This window comes from Micrasema longulum, unplaced genomic scaffold (assembly GCF_059751315.1).
Source record: "Micrasema longulum isolate JH-2025_06_02 unplaced genomic scaffold, ASM5975131v1 h1tg001381l, whole genome shotgun sequence".
In the NCBI taxonomy this organism is placed as follows: domain Eukaryota; kingdom Metazoa; phylum Arthropoda; class Insecta; order Trichoptera; family Brachycentridae; genus Micrasema; species Micrasema longulum.
The window spans coordinates 150,045-164,206 of NW_028278567.1; the positions used below are offsets into that span (position 1 = coordinate 150,045).

The following is a 14,162-nucleotide window of genomic DNA, read 5'->3' on the forward strand; positions in this document are numbered from 1 at the left end:
GTTCATACGAACCATCCGATGATGCGAGAGCTGGAAAGGATTTCCGGTTTGTTTACCGTAAACGAACCAATGGGAAGAACTAACAGGGAACAACCTCTGACGTCACACGCGGAGTTGTTTCAGAAATACAAAACTTTAAAAAAATCATAGCGCTGATAATACGATAAGTAAAAAAAAAATTGGCTTAGTTTAATAGTCTTTTAACAAATAAGAAAAATAAAAAAAAGACAATGAACTTCCTCATTAGCTTACGCTACCGGGTAATGGTCTGAAAACCCGAAGGAACATTGCAGACGCACAATTTCGACTAGAGGCGAAGGAGGGTGACGAAAGGCGATGGATGATGATATACTTCATGTTTGTGGCGTTCGTAAAAACGCATACGGCACATTTTATCGCTTGCAGGATGAATTCAAAAAGGGCGCAAAAAAAGTCGTCAAAAAAGCGAAAAAGCGCGCGCGGGAGCAAACAGTGCAGCCAAAACCAAAAATGTCTTCTCCGCGTAGAAATATTTCTTTCGTTTCTTTAGAATGATATTGTGTATTTAAAAATAGGATAATTATATTATAATTTACATTTTAAAGTATTGTTCAATTACGTCGGTAACCTGTAAATGAACACGTTTAGAAAAAAAATGTAAAGTAAAATGTAAAGGTTTCATATGAGGCCAAAAAATAATTTTTATATGAGGGTACTTTTTGCAAACCCGGCAAAATCCATCTTTATTTATTTTGAGCAAATCACAAAAAAACTGATAAAATCCTTAACTTCAACTTTTTTTAAAGTTCTTTTTTTTATTATAATCAGTAAATATTTTATACGTAAACAGTGATGACATAAGCATGATTGTGTCAAGAAACAGTAGTGAAATAGTAAATTTAATTTTATACATTCCACGTTTACAATACTCAAGTAGAGGTTGCCGTGTTTGCAACAAACCCGATAATTTAAAAGTCAAGTTTTAACAAATAAAGCCATATTTTTAACTGAGAATATTAGAATTTTTGTAAAAAATTTAATTCTGAATGAGGTTCAATTAATATCTGACTTTTTTCGACATAGACAGCTTAAGCTGTTTTATCTTCCCGCTTGCAGAACCAACCTGCATTGCCATTGGGTAATGCCAGTAGGAAGAGCAACGTCTTTTTTCAACCGTATCTCTTCGAAAATCGACATCTTTCGTGTCGCCGTCGTCGCCGAAAGAAAGTTCATAGAGAATAGCTTCCTTTTACTCTAATTACTAAGTATTTTTGTTTTAACATTTAAATTGTTTCGCAAATTATTTTTACGTTTTATGTGTGCCACGAACATATTTTACTAATGTATATAAAGGTATTGAATAAATAATTTGGAATTGGAAGATGGCGTCTGTAATCGCCCCCCTGAGGCCCTAATTGTATTCATAGCACTGTAGCACTATGCTATGCAAATACATAATATATTTGTACCTGTACAGTTTTATAGAACTGTCGATACATAAATAGATCGTCGGTAAAATTAAGTACCTATGATAAAATAGCGAGCGTCGATATATCAGTGAGGGGCGAGGGTGAACCGCGAACTCGATGATTCAAAAATAAATATATTTAGACAGGTGCAAACATTATTATTAATTTGTGGTCTTCTACTAATCGCGTATTATGTTTTCGTGAAGGGGTATCGTTATTAGGGTTGTAAAATTAAACGATACATTTTATTTCCTATCATACTTCCGCGGGACTCACCCGGAAACCGATGCCCATCGACCTACTATCGCCTTAAGAAGATATGCGTCGAAGAGCGGATTGACCAATAGGTATTTGAATATATATTATGTTATAAATATTATCATTTTTTGGGTAAACTCTACTAATGTACAGGTTGTTTTTAAAATAAAAAGAAAATGTGCTAGGAAAATGGTAAATGCTGATTACCTGGCTACATGTAGGCCAGTTTTGATTAATTTTTAGTCAGTGACGGGTATTTATATAATGGAACTTTGTGTTGTTGTTAAATCAAGACCTGAATATTTTAGGACACGGGAAGAAAGTCAGTTTCGTAACACCAGGAATAAAAGTAAATTAAAAATTCCATTAACGAAACAATCATTTATACAAAGAGGGCCCGTGTGCGTGGCAGTAAAAATATATGATAAGCTCCTCAATAAAATTAAGGAAATAAATTGTGTTAAAAAATTTGCAGGCGTGTTAAAAGTGTTTCTAATCAACAAATGTTTCTATAATATAAATTAATAGTTGGAAGATGTAATAGAATAATGTAAAATGTATGAAATATAATTGATATAAGCAATAGACATTATAATTTTTACTGTTTGTGCTTTTCTAAACTTTTTCATTTATTTGTTTTTTATTTGAATTTTTTATTAATTTTAAAATTAATTTTTATTCTATTTTTTAATTTAGTTTTGGTTATACAGTAAGAAATTGCAAGTGACAATAAGTGCGCCATTTAACTGTGTATATCTTTATTATTATTGTTGTATGCATGACATTGTATATTACAGATAATAAAGATTTATAATTATTATAGTTTTTCTCTCACTCTCTCGCAGACACCTCCCGAATAGTGTGCGAAAAAGACAAACTGATAAACCTAACTAGAATCGACAAAATTAAGGTTGCGTTATTCCCCTTTTCCGCACCCCAAAACTGTACCGATTTTATTTATTTTTCTTTGTCACCGCGTTTTGCTTTCATTCAGAAATATCATATCTGTATACCGTACGTCCGAAGACGACAGATAAAACGGGACTAAACTAGACGTCAGAAATATCATATCTGTATACCGTACGTCCGAAGACGACAGATAAAACGGGACTAAACTAGACGTCAGAAATATCATATCTGTATATCATACGTCCGAAGACGACAGATAAAACAAGACTAAACTAGACGTCAGAAATATCATATCTGTATACCGTACGTCCGAAGACGACAGATAAAACGGGACTAAACTAGACGTCAGAAATATCATATCTGTATACCGTACGTCCGAAGATGACAGATAAAACGGGACTAAACTAGACGGGTTCTCGGATGGTCATGGCTCCTTAAAAAACAATTTGTCAAAAAACAAAAAACAAACATGTTCTCTCATTATATTTATGAAAAACTTAAACTGGATGTATGTACTATTTTTTATATTTTATGTTCTTATATAACAACCGCCGTTTTTCCAAAATAAATCTAATTAAAATAAGGGCGGGCATATTACGATAAGGCATTTTCTTCCTGTCTACCCGAACCGTTCAATTTGAGAAAACCAGTGGCGGATGGATGGATGGATTATGGATAACATATCTAGCGCCATTTTCGTAATATAATACCTTAAGGGCCCTTAACGTAGTGATTCTATAGATAAATAAGCTTTTAAATCTGTAATTTAATTAAAACAATTTTTTTTATCACATGCTACGGATTTATTCAAATGATTTAAAGAACAAGTGGGTTTTAAGCTTTTTCCGAAACATCACTTCACTCTCACAGCCTCGCACCTCTGCTGGGAGCGTACTCCATGCTGTAGGGCCCGTTCACTGAATATGTTGCGCTGTTTGAGTAGAGGTATAATAACTGGTATATGTTTATACATATTGATTGTATATTATAATATTTGCATTATTTAAAACAAAACATTTATAACTACAATAAAAGGGTTATTTTTTAAATTAAAAGACTCTTCTTGTTTTCCTTGTATAATTTCCAAAGACTACAGACTACAGACTACAGACTACATATAAAACAGGACACCTAATGAATGTCGTCGGTCGGGCGTCAGGAAGGGGCGAGACACTTCTTCCTTTTCGGGGAGCGGGGGTGCTCACCAGATTAAAAGTGGTGTTGGGGCAGGAATTTATGTATTTCATATGTTAAGCCAATTTTTCCCACCTCGTGGCTACCGGGCATTCGTAATTCTTAGGATTCGTAAAATACAAACTTTCAGTTCCAATTTGACTCTAGAGCTTCTCAACGGTGTCTTGCGCCTTAACAACTCCTCACATAAGCTCAGGTTTCTTTTCATAGACGATGCTCGTCGTCCCTCAGCGCGTCTAGTATATTAATATGTGCCTCTTCTTCGGTGCTGAGTAAAGATCCTTATGTCTTCTAAGGCCGCGGCTCTTAATAAATGTAATGCGTGCATTGCTAGAATAGATAAACATATTTTAATTGTTATATAAATAAAACACGAGTGATACTTTAATCCACAAATTTGGAATATCCAGTGACCGGTTTCATCGCTTTCGCGACATCTTCGAGACTGGTATCTTTATTAAAAAGTTAAATGTATTTATACAGAACAGAGGTAAGGATACATAATTTAAAGTTATATGTAAGTAAATTAAATAAAGTTATTTTTATCTTAAGGATCATTATCAACAAATTTTCTATGGGTTAACTAATGAATTGAAATAATGCTATTTTAATGAGTTTAAGTTTTTTTTTAAAAAAATTTTTTAAAATTGAAAATACAAATAATTTTTTTTATTAACCTTTGTTAAAAACGGCAGTTTTAAGTATTCTCGGTATTGATACTAAATATGCCCGGTTATTGATTTATCACTAGAAGATTATAGTTTACTAGGTACTATTTATTAATGATTTGAAACATACCAAACAAAAATTGGCAACGTATTGACAGTTGCAAACGCAAAAGCGAAATGCCAAACTACATAATAATAGCTTTCGTGTAAAATGACTTACTTTCGGTATTAAAACGAAACGAAAAAACCCATTTATGATGTGTATTTTAAGGAAAATTATAGAGAAGATTGGTTTTTAAAGGCAAAAATGAAGACATACATACTGTGCAAGTGTGCAAATAAGCAAAGACTCGATTTCGCTTTGTCCCCCGTATAAAATATCCTGCCGAATCGAACCAAATTCTGTCATCGCAATCTTGCGATGAAGTCCCGTCCCTTCAGGGTCGTATTTCCTGGAATCTATGAAAGGTGGATAAAAACATTGGTCATTATATTTAATTTTTCCTTCATACAATTTGTTTCCGTTTTCATAGGCAGAGTGAAATACATTTTATTTCATTTTGATCAATGAAAATATTGAGTAATAACGATTAACATCATATTCGCCTCGGCCGACTGGCGTCGATGCCGCCGCGGAACCGCCGTGGAACCCGTGGAACTTAGGAATACATTGAACAAAGGTTCATCTAGACATGTTCTTTTCCCCATTAGGAAAACCGAGAGTTGTTTTGTGTCCATTTTGACTAGAACAAAACAAATTATTTTTATTATAAGTTGTTAAAAATACATTTTATTTAATTAAGGTCACTAAAAATATTGGCCTATAATGATCAAAATCATATTCACCTCGACAGACTATCGTTGACGCTGCCGAACTCCTAATGCTTCCACCATTCGTCAAACACGAATATATCTATGGTTTTACGAGTACATGCTGACCTTCCGTTGTGGAAAACACCGCTGAGGTTCTGGTGCCCATTTTGACTAGAACAAAACAAATTATTTTTATCATAGATTGGTAAAAAAAATAATTTTAATTTTGTTTTTTTTTTACGCCTCTACTCGTTTGCGGGTGATTTCGGCTCTTAGAAACAAGAATTAGAAATTTAAAGAATATACGCTTCAGTGAAGGACAAAAAAAAACCGTACCCACAAAAAAATATAATATAATGTGAGGTAATATAATCTAAATAAAACGTAAACATAACATGAAATTTCGGGCCAAAAGTAAAGAGGGACATTCAATTTGACTTATTATTTAAATTTGGTAAATAATATTAAACAAATTAAAATATTTTTATTATTTGTCCTTAAGAATTTAGTCAGAAGTAAATTAGTATCCAAATTGTTCTGGGCGAGTAAAAATTTTACGTTAAGAGGGAACGTATTATATTCTTCACAAATATTTTGAAGGAATTCACTTCTGTCGTAGAGGGAACAGTCGAAGAACAGATGATCTAATGTCTCATCGTCATTTTCACAAAGACACATTGTCGAAGTAAAGACACCTATTCTCAATAAGTGCGAGACAACGAGACAATGTCCTATTCTCATTCTTGATATTAAAGAGATGTTCAATTTTGATTGCTTTTCGATTTTAAACCACGGTGTAATGGGGATGGAGCATTGGATACTCCTATAAAAAAACCCAGTCGAAGAATTCTGCCATAAAATTGTCCACTCAGATCTAATTTTATTAATTATGGTTGGTACGCAATCATCAGTAGGACGACTAAAGGAGTAAGGGATGCTTCCATGAAGGCATGCTTCCTTTGCTAGGAGATCAACTCTTTCATTTCCAGAAATTCCGATATGCGAAGGGATCCAACATAAGGTCACCTTGAAATTTCTCTCAAACGCAAAAAATATAAGATATTTCAGTTCACAAAATAGTCTATCATTACCACCATAATTCTAGATGTCAACTTTTTGATCAGACTTATCAGAATATAATCGAGATGACTACGAATCAATGCTTTATACAACATTTTTAAGGTCGAAGAGTGAGCCCCCCACCACACTCGAGACACGGCTCGAAGAATATTAAGGCTCCTCTCGCACTTTGCGACAACCTCTTCCATGTGTATATTCCATGATAATTTCCTATGGATAGCCATACCCAAGAATTTCACTGACTGCTTAATTGGAATCGGTATTTCCCGAAGTTTGATGCATATATCCGGTATTTTATGTTTATTGGAAAATACTACTAATTGACTTTTTGAGGGAGCAACTTTTAAATGATTACTGCTAAGCCACAACTCTAGATAATGCATTATTGTCTCCATTTCGATCGCACCCTGCGTTATCTTTTTATGGTGGAGATAAATAACAAAATCGTCAGCATATTGTAAAATTATACTCATACTTGGGAGGGAACTATGTAGGTCTATACTATAGTATATATGTTAAATAGCAAAGGGCTAAGAACTGAGCCTTGTGGTAGGCCCTTATAAACAGTTCGCAAAATCTTAACAACTACCTCTCTCTGGGAAAGCATAATATGAAAGCGTACATATGAAATCATATTCACCTGGGCAGACCGGCGTAGAAGTCGCCTCATTTCTCACGGAGCTTTAAAATCTATCAAACGAAGCTACATCCAGGCATGTTATCTTCCCCACTGAGAAACCCATAGGTTTTTTTGTACCCATTTTGACTAGAACGATTTTTTTTTTTATCGTAGGTTGGTAAAAATTCATTTTATTTAGATCTTAATTTGTTGCAATGGAGAGGGAAAACATTTTCGAAAAGGGAATTCGGAAGTCTAGGCATTTACAGGGAATTGACCTGTCATTGTCTGGTTTTAGTGGCCACCTTTCACCCTCTGTTCATACATCCACAAACCCTCAACCCTTCCATCTGTTGACTTTTGTGAAGTAAAACCCCGAAACCTTTATCATGTGCTGTCATTACCTTTATCGGGTGATATTCATCCGGCTGAACCATTTCAGCCTAGTAAGGCAACGCCTGAAAACAATTTTTATGTTTCTTATATAAGTTAGTTTAATCAATAATGTTTTGGGTAAATCCAAATGTTTGTAGGTAGGCAGGATTTCCTCCCGAGGGAGTTATTTAGATTTAAAATTGTCGCAACAGAGCGGGAAAAACATTTTACAGAAGGGAATCAACAAAAGTCAACAGATGGAAGAGTTGAGAAAATTTGGATGTTCAAATAAAGCCTTTAGAATCATTTGAAAAAAAAACAGATACACGAGGGTAAAGTCGATGGTAAATGAAATGAAATTATTAACATATAAACAAAGAATATTTTACAATACAATGATATTTGTTCATAAAATTATAAACTCTAATAAAAAAACAGAATTTTGGAAAAAAATTGATCGGAATTAGCATGAACACGATCACAATACTAGAGAAAAGAACAAAATTAGACTTCTATTTAGGAAAAAGGCAAAGTCACAAAATTCAATTTTATTTAAAGCAATTAAAAAGTATTACGAAATGGAAAAAAATATTTATGAAGAAAAAAACATATCAAAATTTAAAATAATGGTCAAGACATATGTGATAAACAATTTATAAATTAAATATATTTGCAATGTTATTATTAGAACACACATAACAATATGTATGATATGTGTGCCCTACTTTAAGATTTAAATAAAAAACATATGCACAAAGGTGAACGTTACACAGTGCGTATAGTTATGACGTAAACTAATCAATGGCGGGTCATAAGCCTTTGAATGCCTAGACGTCCTTATTTTCTAGTAAAAATGTTCTCCCTCTCTGTTGCAATATATTTATGCCAACAATAAAGCTTCAGTCTATTCCGTGTCTGCCGTTGTGCTCTAATTGATTGCCGGTAACTAATCTTTGAGTTTCAATTTGTGTCACTTTGTTGTGCAATTTTTCTGAAGTATTAATTATGAACCTTTTAAATGAACTGTCAAATATAAATATATGATTAAAAGGGGAGAAAAAACCTAAAAACACAGATATCAATGCAAGCGCAGATATCAATGCAAGGTATTAAGTTTTATTAATTTTCATTTAAAAAATGTAAACTGACTTAATAAAGCACCATTAAAGTTAGGGGGCAAGTATAGCGTGTGAGCTCGCATATCAAAAGTAAATCAATTTAATTGTGTTTTACTCACATCGATAATTTGAGCGCTGCAATAGTCCGCACGCTTAAACAGGAATTCTGTGATGTGAATTGTTGCGCGAGAGATTTTAGGTTCCAAATAATACTGAAATTAATCCGAACAGCCGTTTAGAGATTATACACGTGTAAGTCGTTCACGAGCCACCGATGAACTTTGGGAGTGTGTTACCATATGGCCGTTTTCACACCTGCCACGCAAATCCATACTACCCGATATTTTACCGCGCTTATCCTGCAAACGCATACAAAATCTGTTACCTTTTCACACGCGTTGTAAAATGAATACGACCCGGTCTGTCAGACATAAATCTGTTGGGGTGTGCTTAATCGCAAACGATTATTATCAATATTAATAGTTCGAATAACCGAATTAGATTATTCCCGTAATCGACTTTTTATTTATGGATAATGCGTTGTTTTTTCAAAATACTTATGAAGTATGAAGAATGAAAGAAAAAATATTAATTAAAAATCTATAAAATAAATATGCCTACTCTTATAATGCTTTATTGTATACACTAACTAAAAAAATACATAAAAACTTATGTATTGTACTCGTAATATTATTATTATTGTAAAAAAATATTTTTCGGTCATTTCTGTTTAGAAAAAGGTGTTTTTTAATTAGGTATTTTTTCTATTTTTTGTTATTATTATTACCTTTTTTTTTAATAAAAGAAATATTCCTTCACACAGGTTTTATCAAGGGGACCATTGAGAAAGAGTGGTGTATTTCTATAAAATAATTTAATAAATATAATAATAATAACGCGTAAATCAGGGAATTTTCATGTACCTAAGTTTTGCTCAACGAAGTTCAGAAAAAGGTTTCTGGAAAGTATTGACCATTCCGAATTTTAAATAAATATTAAAACACGAAAAATCGAATAGCCAATTCAAAAGTGTCGTAATTAAAAAATATTACTTAAATCTTTTTGATAGTGATAGTTATTAATGTTTTTTATATAGATGGTGTAAAGTACTATGCTTTATGTTTCTTTCTGTTTTCTTACAATTTCGGATGTATTTACTATGTATGATATTATGTATTGTCACAAAAATGTCTCATTTTTATTTACGGTCCCAAATGAGGTTTTTTTAAATTCCTGGGAGTATAATATCTTAGATATGTATTATATATTTCATAAATAAAATAAAAATAAATATAAATGTGTATATATATTGAAATATTCGATACTTTTGAGGCATTTTTTTCAAAACTGTAATTATTTCATATATGTAATTCTGTCTGTAGCTCTGATTTAATATAAAGAAATACATTATGCTACATTGCCTCTGTCACTTCAAAACTTTACATTTTTATATTCGTGCTTTTCTTGTCTGATAGAGTTATGGGTTTTAATATTTTTTTGTTTTTTTTTATTTTTGTTTTGTAATAGTACAAACACAATACATGAATGTGCTAATATATTAACCTATAAACAATTATTAGTTGGCCTCGTGGTGTAATGATAAGCGCATTTGTCTCCCATGCAAGAGGTCTCGGGTTCGATTCCCGACATGGATGATAAGAAATATTTATTTAAAAAGGTGTTTTCCCACCAGAATATTTCATAGTGCCTGGACTGGTACCTGAAGCGTAAGACTGATCATCTTACCTTCATGTAACAAAAAATGATCAAGATACGCTGCGATTTGTGTACCACTGCAGTAATCTAAGCACCATTAGGTATGGAAAGGGAATGACGACGACGAATTGTTATTAAAATATATAATAATTATTAACATTTCACTAATTAAAAAAATTCTTTAAGACCAACTCGAATGCAATCACTTTTTAAGAGCTAACTTATCTGCTACACACATGTTTTATCGACTAACATTCAAATGAAATGATTTTTTTTTGTTCTCTTATTTCTAATGGTCTTTCCTTAAACTCTTATTTCTGATGGTCCACCTCGGTGAACCAACGAGTTCTGTGTCTTTGTTTTCTTACTAAATGGCAGACTTACTTCATTTTTATTTCTAGTTTCATATCCGAGTTCACACTGATTAGAAAAAATCTTGTTCCCTATGTTCAAAAGATTTTTTGTTCATTTTGTTTATAAACACAATTGTTTTGTATTTTGCTTTCAATACACAGGAATTTGGTTCTATGGAGTTGAGATTTGGTCTCAAAAATTGATAAATTAATTTAACTAAACTAAAATTATTTTTCTGTGTTAAAAACCTAACATGTTTTTTAAAATTGAATTTCATATATTGAAATTGATCAGGCAGAAACCCAAAATTTAGGCAAAAGAGCAAAGATAGATATTTTTTATTTGGCTAGGTTGGCATTGATTTCTTTTACTATTTCGTTAGCTTAATAGAAAAAAAACTGTATTATTTTTAAGTATTCAATATATTGTTAGCTATAGAGTGATTTAGACAAGTAAAAAAATACCGAACGTATTAAATATTTTTGATGAATTTTCATAATGTTCCTTTTATTGTAAGAAACATGACTAAATAAGTATTTTTATACACAACGTATTATTATTTAAATTTTGTTGATATGTTTTAATTCGTATATATCTTAAATCTGCTAGTTTTTATTCACAAATGAAATGATAAATTAGGAACCGTTAAGTCAAACGCACAGAAATGTAAATAAACCACGCTGCTAATTAGCGTATTATTAAATAATAGCTGTCGTCTTCATAGAGATCCCATCCCGCCTGACATTAATGTATTTATTTGCTTTACAAACAATGAAAAATAATATACAGAAACATTAAAATAAAAAAATGCACTACTTATTTTTCATCAATTACGTGCAAACACTTTTAATAATATTTTACTTAAACTTAAAATACATATATAAACAAAATGAACAATATAACCCACTTATTTATAATATAAATTAGAAAGGGTATAAATAAATAATATGCACTTATTAGTGCAGTTTTTCGTTTTCATGTAAATTATTTATCATTTGGAAAATATTGCTCTTAAATAAATACCTTTTTTTTTTTAAACTGATATAAAATATTCGATTATAATAACAGGTTTAAAAATATTCATAAGAACATCGCAAAGAGTTTTTACGAATGTGTTAGTGAAAAAGTAATGTACCGCCATTATTCGTTTAAATAAGTTTCGATAATAATATCGATTTATCGTTTATAAAAACGAATATTTCTTTATATTAAAGTAAATTTATATATACATCGGTAAAATTTATATTGAAATACATTATCACCAAACCCTTATCAGAACCTAATGGTGCATAGGCCAGTGCATTGTTAATTTGAATGTATATATGATTTAAATCATTATATAGACATAATAAAGTAATAATTGCATACAATAAACATTAACGTATGCGAGTGTATAAGTCCTTGTTTACACCTTCAACTTTAGTAAGCAGAAAATTAACTATCAACAAAATTACCAAAACAATCAAATTATACAACAACAAAAAAAGATTTTTTTTTGTACAATTTGACTGTCTAGTTTCGGCTACAAAATGTTTCCCTCTTTAGGGTTATTTAACAAGTAAACATACATAATACATATATTATATATTCGGTTGTGTAAGCAAATACAGTGGATTACAAAACAGTATTTTTTATTCTCAAATAAAAATTATATATTACGATGATCCACAATATTAGATTTACAAACATCTAAAATAATACAATAACATTATGTTCATCACCATCAAACTCTTATTCGCACCCAATGGTGCATAAGGTACTGGAGGTGCAAGTAATGATGTACCGCGGGAAAATTCCCGAAAGCGTAATTCCCCGGAGCAGGAGTACATTCCTCCATATACCCGAAACCGTTTTAAAGACTGTGGGTCTTCCTATCGGTTTTACTCATTCAAAAAAACAATATTTTGGTCAATAAATGAGTAGATCTTTTGAAATTTCTAATTTCGTATATTATTTCAATTCAATTTAACTTTATTACGTTCACTGCCCCTTTCACTGTGAGTTTGAAAGATTATATGGAGGGTCTTAGTCGGATATTGTCATTCATCCTTATGAACATACATGTGTATATTGCAAGCATAAATGGTAGCAAAAACGATATTTACTTGTATCGCAATAAATTCGAGATGCACGGCGGTAAAATCTCCGCGGTATTTTACGGTAATTTTCGGTAAGAAATGAATATGACGTACTAATTTTTATTTTTCGAAGATGCAACAAATACAAGTAGCTTTGTTTTAGGACACGTTACATGACAGTGAAAACCAGGTTTAGATCCATCGGGTGGTTTTCAAGATTTATTATAAGTATGGGACGTTCAAGGTCATTCGGTGTGTACTTTTTTAATTTTTTTGACAAAAAAAGTTATCATATTTTGAAACTTAACAGGATCGGTGGACATAATGCCCTTAGCCCTCCCGTGCCTAAGGGGGGTATCTGGGGTCCCCCAGGTAGCATATTTGACGAAAATCTATTCACAATATTAGACAGCATCAGTCGAAAGGTGGACTACACTTTTCCTAAATCCCAAATAAATTATATATCACGGGTACCGGTTCATAACTCTAAAGAGAAGTCAATAATAGTGAGTTTTATTAATCGATATTTAAAGGAAGATTTCACATCAGCCGCTCGCGCCATGAAAAACTTATCAGCTAACGATTTAGGCTTCCATTCGACCAATCGAATATATATAAACGACCATCTGACTCCGTTGACCAAGAAACTCCTTACGATGACCAAATCCAAGTTGAAGGATGAAAAGGGATATAAGTATATTTGGGTAAAATATGGCAAAATTCATGCAAGATTGAATGATACTTCGAGTGTCCACATTATAAACACTGAGGCCGATTTAAACAAGTTCGTTTAATATGTTTATTATTATTTATATCGCTCGCACTTTCCTTATGTATTTTTTATGTACTCGCATTACTGTCAATGATTGTTTTGAATGTGTTTGTAACCCCTGTTTTCGAAAGCAAACGCTCGCTTTATTATATTATTATATACTCATATGTTTACTTACAATTTAACTTTATTTATCTACAACGCAAGTATCTACATCTTTATGTCTCTTTTATTCGCACATTTATTGCAAATTATATCCGCTCGCCCGCTCTAACATTACATTTACTTTTTTCTGCCTAAACTACGTACCGGTAATCTTCGGAATCAATACTCGCATGTTTCTATTTTATTTTGTTTCATAATTATGTTAATTAATATTTACGATCTTTCTTATGGCTAACACCAACTTAAATATACTGTACCAGAATGTAAGGGGATTACGTTCTAAGACTACTATATTCCAACGTAATTTAAGCATATCTAGTTACGATATTATAGCTCTATCCGAAACGTGGATAAACGACAACATTTCCGATAGTGAACTATTTGACAGCCGCTATATGGTTTGGCGTCGCGATCGGGATTACACGGCAACGGGACAGTCGCGGGGCGGCGGTGTTCTCCTAGCGGTACGTAAAGAAATATCAGCTATTGCCCAGCCGACATTCAACTCCAGCGCTGAAGATCTGTGGCTAACACTATCTCTTAATCTCGCAGGTACCCGTACGCGCACCAAACTACACTTATGTGTTCTATACCT

At 32.2% G+C, this 14,162-nt stretch overlaps 1 long non-coding RNA gene across 2 annotated transcripts; it reads right to left on the reverse strand.

The window, feature by feature from the left end:
- Positions 1-3,678: 3,678 nt before the first annotated feature.
- On the reverse strand, positions 3,679-8,731 carry LOC148275588 (uncharacterized). 2 transcript variants are annotated; one of them, XR_015823991.1, is made up of 4 exons: positions 8,602-8,731; positions 5,324-5,461; positions 4,801-5,220; positions 3,679-4,139 (listed from the first exon to the last, which is right to left on the reverse strand). It is a non-coding gene; the product is annotated as an uncharacterized LOC148275588 (long non-coding RNA). The 2 variants fall into 2 exon arrangements; XR_015823992.1 differs by having other exon boundaries at positions 4,797-5,220.
- Positions 8,732-14,162: the final 5,431 nt, after the last annotated feature.